The sequence below is a fragment of the Saccopteryx bilineata genome, chromosome 3 (genome assembly GCF_036850765.1).
Source record: "Saccopteryx bilineata isolate mSacBil1 chromosome 3, mSacBil1_pri_phased_curated, whole genome shotgun sequence".
In the NCBI taxonomy this organism is placed as follows: Eukaryota; Metazoa; Chordata; class Mammalia; order Chiroptera; family Emballonuridae; genus Saccopteryx; species Saccopteryx bilineata.
The window spans coordinates 274434627-274441730 of NC_089492.1; the positions used below are offsets into that span (position 1 = coordinate 274434627).

The window sequence follows — 7104 nt, forward strand, 5'->3', positions numbered from 1 at the left end:
TTTTTTTTTTTTTAATCAAAAGTGGTATGATTTTTTTGTTGGCTTTTCAATAGAAAATCAGGCAAAAGGTTATACACTGAATGCTCATTAATTTCCAGACACTATTCTAGGCATTAAGGATATGGATAAAAATCTTTGCCCTCCTGAAGCCTAGGTTTTAGGGAAAGAAAACAGACAATAGGCCCTGGCCGGTTGGCTCAGCGGTAGAGCGTTGGCCTAGCGTGCGGAGGACCAGGGTTCGATTCCCGGCCAGGGCACATAGGAGAAGCGCCCATTTGCTTCTCCACCCCTCCGCCGCGCTTTCCTCTCTGTCTCTCTCTTCCCCTCCCGCAGCCAAGGCTCCATTGGAGCAAAGATGGCCCGGGCGCTGGGCATGGCTCTGTGGCCTCTGCCTCAGGCGCTAGAGTGGCTCTGGTCGCAATATGGCGACGCCCAGGATGGGCAGAGCATCGCCCCCTGGGGGGCAGAGCACCGCCCCTGGTGGGCGTGCCGGGTGGATCCCGGTGGGGCGCATGCGGGAGTCTGTCTGACTGTCTCTCCCTGTTTCCAGCTTCAGAAAAATGAAAAAAAAAAAAGAAAAAGAAAAAGAAAACAGACAATAATCAAATAAGTAAAGATATAGTCAGCCAGAGGCTTTAAAGTGTCTAGAAGATAAATAAAATAGGGTCAGGTGTAAAGCCAGTAGCCACTGCCATCATCAGAGCCGCCTGGCCCATGCAGGTTCACATTTGATTTGGACAGACAGTAATGAAACAACGGAGCCAAGAAGTGGTGGGCCATTACCTTTAATCCTAGCTTGCACGCAGCAGGCAAGTAAAAACACACACTGGGCTCCAAAACACACTCATTCAGTGCTCACAAAACTACTGATTTATCCGAGTTTCCTAGAATCAAAGGTTTCTAGCTCACTAGCCTTATTCACCTCTGTTCCCCATCTCTACACAAACTCTCCTTCAGCACTCCGCCATCTTGGCTGCCTCTCCTCTCCTCCACGTGGCCTTACTCTGCTCTCCTTCTTTAACCTGGGCTCCTCCCAAGACCTAGAACATAATCACTTTTCCCCCCAACAACGTGATCTCTCTTCCTTTTAAAACCTTTTGGCACGAAAGCCCTCCCCCAACACATTAACATAATCACACCCATCCCAAGCAAGAAGGGCAACTAATATCATCACCTGGGTGAGGGGCTTCCACAGTGAGCAGTGCCATCTTTAACAAAACGAGCATAATATGTTTTATCTGCCCAATATCGGGGCATGAAACGTGCCAGGGATGGGGCATTGCATGTTCACTTTGAATGACCAGGGAAGAGAGGGCATCACTCAGAAGTGACATTGAGCAGAGACCTCTGTGGCGTAGTGGAGAAAATAAGTTTTGAGGTCAGAAAGGCTGTTGGGCAAACAAGTGTGTAACAAGCATGTTTAGGCTTGCTTGCTTGTATTTTGCCTGATTGGTGCAGGAACACGGGACAGCACCATGTGTATATATTCTATTTAAGGCTATGGGTGCTTGTTGTCCTCAGGGCGGCAGATTGCAGATTGCCTGCCTGCTTGGGAGGGGCCGTTGTTTGCTGTTGTTTGCAGAGGAAGAGGTTCCCTGCAAACCCCCCTCCCAGTTTTCTGGCTAGTGAATCCGGGGTGGGGTGGGGGGTGGAGAGAAGTGATTTTCCCTGCCTGCTTGCTCTTCCATTAGGAGACTCTTAAACGGAATGGCCCACCACTTTTTGGCTCCACAGTTCCTTTACCATCTGCCCCAATCCAATGTGAACCTGTATGGCCACTGCCACCGGCCTTACAAAGGCCTAAGTTCAAATTTCAACTGGTTTTTTTTAATCGTGTGGCCTTAGGCTAGACTCTTAGACTGAGCTTTAATTTCTCCATTTACAAAAGGTAGATAAAAATAAAAAAATCAAAACAACAAATAAACAACAACTTGCTTTGTGAGGATGGGAACTGTTGTCATAGCTATTGCTATATAATTTTGAGAGTACATCCAATCCAGTGTTCCCTTATTTCTGGAGGGTCTTACTTGGATCCAGAGGCTCAAGGGGAGGGGCTGGAGTCTCCTCCCCTTCCTGAGTCCAGCAGCAAAATGAGGTCTAAACTTTCTCTACTGATGAGTTAGAGGGAAGTCACTCTGCAGCAATTTAAACACTTTTCTCTGAAAAGAGGGTTTTTGTTTTTAAGAGAGACTCCTCATATCCCCCTCTTCTCCCTGCCTGATAAAGATGTGTGGTCTTCAATCCAGTTCACTGATTGCAAAAACCTGGATCGATCCAACACACTTGATCTATTTCCATCTCTCCACCACTTGCTTAAAATAAGGAGCTCATTGCTATTCCACCCACGGCAGCGTTGAAATCATAACTGGGTGGGAGTTGAATACATTTTTTTCTCTTCTGCTAAATATCATTTTAATCTCTGTGGAGTTCACAAATCCTCAGACAACAGTGTCTGCTTTAGCAGTCCATGCGTGGGAATGAAGGGACAGAAAGGTGTTGAGGGACCCCTCCCTAGCTCAGAGTGATCATTCCACCCCCTGACCTCTTTGTTCCCCACTGAAAATTCTCCCACACCCGGAGCTAGCCAAAGCCACCTTGCAAGCTGTCACTGGTTCCTCCTCCTGTTTTCACCATCCTTCTATCCTTGGAGGGGGCGGGGGAGCTTGTGAGCCTTTGAGGCTCCAGTTTCTCCTGCAAATGCTTGAATCTAAGCATTTGCTGGACTGACTTTGACCCTCTCTCTCTCTCTCTCTCTCTCTCTCTCTCTCTCTCTCTCACACACACACACACACACACACACACACACGGTAGAAAATTAGCACAATGAGGAATTCAAAGAACTCCAAAAAGCAGTTCCATAAATGTGAATTAAAAGAAACGATTGATTCCTAAAAGGAATGATGTCATGCTCTACACGCAGCCTGAAGCTCATACTTTTTCATCTCTAATCCTTTCCCATCCAAGCCTATCTCCGCCCACATACTCCTCTCCTCTCCTTCCCAGGAGAAGGCATGACATTATCATCATTTTACAGACAATGAAATCAGCCCTGCTGGGGAGGGAGTCAGTGTCTTGGTCTCGATTAGGACCTGAGGCTCCCTTGAGGACACACTGTGTTCCTCAACTGTTTCATTGTCTTAATCAGGATGAGTTTTCCTTTTTCAGTTAGCCCTTGTGCACTTGTGATAAGAAATCCTTGCCACCCACCGTTGCAGACCTCACGCGTTTGGAAAGGCAGTAGAAAGAATAAGCGCCCCATTCTGCTGTTGGAAAAACCGAGAGTAACTGGGAAAACAAAGGGTAAAGTCCCCAAAGAGAGTCAGGAACACAGGAGAGAGAACGCGAGCTGACATCTGCCTCTCAGCTGGAGCCAGTGAGCTGGTCAGAAATGGCACCATGAAGTGAACGGTTTTCCAGCGGTGGAGGTGGACAGAGCTTGCCAACAGTGAGAGTGGCCAGAAAACAGGCTCTGAAGCAAGTCAGCCTCTAACCAATGCTGTTTCTGCTATTTATTAGCCGTGTCACCCTGAACAAGTTACTTTGCCTTTCTGAGGCTCAGTTTTCTCATCTGTGAGAAATGGGAATGATAATATTTCTACCTTGTAGGGGTGTCATAAGGATTATATGAGATGATACAGTAAAAAGTTCCTAGCACAGTGTGCAATAAAAGGTAGCCCTTCTCTGACTCTGTGCCATCTCTCCTGTGACCTTGAGCAGATCACTGTTCCTCTCAGCATCGTGAGGTCCTTGTCTACTATCAGGAATGCTACATAGTCCTTTCCCTGCTCATTTCTTGGGCATGATGAGAATCAAAGTAAAAAATGATGTCAGAAACCCTTTAGGAATCTTAAAAGCATGATTCTGAACATCTTTAAACAAAAATGAGGGCTAACTTTGGCTACATGACTCACCTGGTAAAAGCATTATCCAGTACTCAAAAGGTTGCCGGTTCAACCCCTGGTGAGGTCACATACAGGAGCAGATTGGTCCTAGTCTCACTCTCTCTCCCTTCCGCTTTCTCTAAAATAGATCAATAATTTTTTTTAGCCTGACCTGTGGTGGCGCAATGGATAAAGCATTGACCTGGAACACTGAGATTGCCAGTTTGAAAGACTGGGTTTGCCCAGTCAAGGCACATACGGGAGTTGATGTATCCTGCTCCTCCCCTCCCCTTATCTCTCTCTCTCTCTCTGTCTCTCTCCTCTCTAAAATGAATAAATAAATAAAAACGAGTACTGGTTGGTGGCCCTCGGACTGTTTAATTCTTTCATTCATTCACATGCTGGAAAATGTTTATTGGATACTTCCCCTGTGCCAGAGATACTGTGTGGACCCTGAGGACCCAAGGAGATCCTCAGGCCTTAAGGAATTCAGAGAAGAGAGAAGATCTAAACAAATAATTATGTCATATAGATGTGAGGCCTTTTAAAGAGATGTCTGGGCCCTGGCCGGATGGCTCAGTGGTAGAGCGTCGGCCTGGCATGCAGGAGTCCCAGGTTCGATTCCCGGCCAGAGCACACAGGAGAAGCGCCCATCTGCTTCTCCACCCCTCCCCCTCCTTCCTCTCTGTCTCTCTCTTCCCCTCCTGCAGCCAAGGCGCCATTGGAGCAAAGTTGGCCTGGGCGCTGAGGATGGCTCTATAGCCTCTGCCTCAGGGGCTAGAATGGCTCTGGTTGCAACAGAGCAATGCCCCAGATGGGCAGAGCATCGCCCCCTGGTGGGCATGCTGGGTGGATCCTGGCCGGGTGCATGCTGGGTGGATCCTGGTCTGACTGCCTCCCCGTTTCCAACTTCAGAAAAATACAAAAAAAAAAAAAAAGAGAGAGATGTCTGTAGTTGGTGAGACCTTTCATTGAAGTGTCCAGAGGTGCTGTGGAATGTAGAAAGGGGTGTGGAGAGAAACACTGGAGCCAGAGAAGGCCCCACAAATGGAGGAGGAGGTGGAGGAGGAGGGTGATGGGGATGAAGGGAGTGTGGAGGGAGAAGGGCAGAGGAAACAGCTTGCACAGGTTCTGGAGAGTATGTGAGTAGGTTAGCATCGTTGGAGCACTGGTGGTTTGAGAAAAGTGTGGTGGCTGTTTCTTATTGTGTAATGGTCATCCGGAGTCCTCTTAGAGGCATGTTTAGCTGTGTATGTCTGTGTGGATTGATCTGCCTCTCTGGGTTGCAGAAAAAAGCCCATGTAAATGAAATTCAGTGATACAGCTTTGTTATGAGGTTCCACGGGAAGAGAGATTTTTAGGAATAGATCTCAGCTGCTAGATGGACATGCTCTGGGTTCCTCTTCCAAGTCAGTTCAGTGCTATTCAGGTTGCAACCTAATACAACCCTGACGGTCCCACCTTTCCATAAGCAGCTAGTATTGGCTGTTACGGTTCATGAGAGAAATAGGGTCCACTGGTGTTGGTTTGATGCTGACGGGTGTAGCTTGCCCCATCAAGCAAGGATTATGGTAGGAGTTGTTTTCCACTGGGGCCAGCACACATGAGGCCATCCCACGCTGGGGCAAGCAGGATTGTTTTTGTTTTGTTTTGTTGTTGTTGTTTGTATTTTTCTGAAGTTAGAAGCCGAGATGCAGTCAGACAGACTCCCACATGCGCCTGACCAGGATCCATCCGGCATGCCCACCAGGGGGCGATGCTCTGCTCATCTGGGGCGAGGCTCCACTGCGGCTGGAGCCATCTTTAGCACCTGGGCCAACTTTGCTCCAGTGGAGCCTTGGCTGTGGGAGGGGAAGAGAGAGATAGAGAGGAAGGAGAGGGGGAGGGGTGGAGAAGCAGATGGGCGCTTCTCCTGTGTGCCCTGGCCGGGAATCAAACCCGGAACTTCCACACACCTGGCCGACACTCTTCCGCTGAGCCAACCGGCCAGGGCCACAGGATTGGGTTTTTTTTTATTTTTTTATTTTTTTTATTTATTCATTTTAAAGAGGAGAGAGAAAGACAGAGACAGAGAGAGAGAGAAGAGAGAGACAGGGGGGAAGAGCTGGAAGCATCAACTCCCATATGTGCCTTGACCAGGCATGCCCAGGGTTTCGAACCTGCGACCTCAGCATTTCCAGGTCGACACTTTATCCACTGTGCCACTACAGGTCAGGCAGGATTGGTTTTAATCACAGCCCACTACAACTGTATGCAGAGAGAGCTCCTCAGGACACCTTCTTCAGAAGGGGCTGTGAGGGGAGCAAGTACTTAGCTTTCCAGAACTCATCTCTCAGATGGCATGTTATCTTTTTTTTTTCATTATTTATTTATTTACTTTTTTAGATTTTATGTATTCATTTTTATTAGAGAGAGAGGGGAGGGGGGGGAGAGAGAGAGAGAAGGGGGAGGAGCAGGAAGCATTAACTCTCATATGTGCCTTGACCAGGCAAGCCCAGCGTTTTGAACCGGCAACCTCAGTATTCCAGGTCGACGCTTTATCCACTGCGCCACCACAGGTCAGGCTGGCATGTTATCTTCATAGACTGTTATCTAGTCTCTTAGTCCTTTTCAGTTGGGACATCAGAGTCCAAATTTGCCATTTCATGATTTTCTTTTTCTTTTTTAATTTATCTTGACTATGCCTGACCAGGCCATAGCACAGTGGATAGAGCATCTACCTGGGATGCTGAGGAAGCAGCATCAGGTTCGAAACCCTGAGGCTTAAGCGTGGGTTCACCAGCCTGAGCATGGCATCACCAGCTTGAGCGTGGGGTCATAGGCATGACCCCGTGGTCACTGGCTTAAGCCTGAGGTCGCTGGTTTGAGCAAGGGGTCACTGGCTCAGCTAGAGCTCCCTCCCCCCATCAAGGCACATATGAAAAAGCAATCAATGAACAACTAAGGCGCTGCAATGAAGAATTGATGCTTCCCATCTCTTTCCCTTCCTGTCTGTCCATCTCTTACACGCAAGCATACTAAAAATAATAATAATAATAATTCTGATCCTAATGCCGTTTCTCCTATGTAGAACTGTGTGGATTTCTCCCTTTGACAGGGAGAGTTAATGCTGAGGAGGAACCTTTAGAGATCACAGTCCGATTTACTTCCTAAATGAAGAGACTGAGTCCCAGAAAATAACAATAAACGTGTTCACAAAGTTGCTCAGCAAGTTAGCTGCAGG

The 7104-nt window shown here is 47.8% G+C and overlaps 2 protein-coding genes across 3 annotated transcripts in view; both read left to right on the forward strand.

Annotated features, from left to right (window-relative positions):
• The window catches only part of PAQR7 (progestin and adipoQ receptor family member 7), a 146136-nt gene that overhangs the window by 72695 nt on the left and 66337 nt on the right, over positions 1-7104 (forward strand). The window lies entirely within an intron of this gene.
• Positions 1-7104, forward strand: part of PAFAH2 (platelet activating factor acetylhydrolase 2) — a 70063-nt gene that overhangs the window by 54534 nt on the left and 8425 nt on the right. The window lies entirely within an intron of this gene.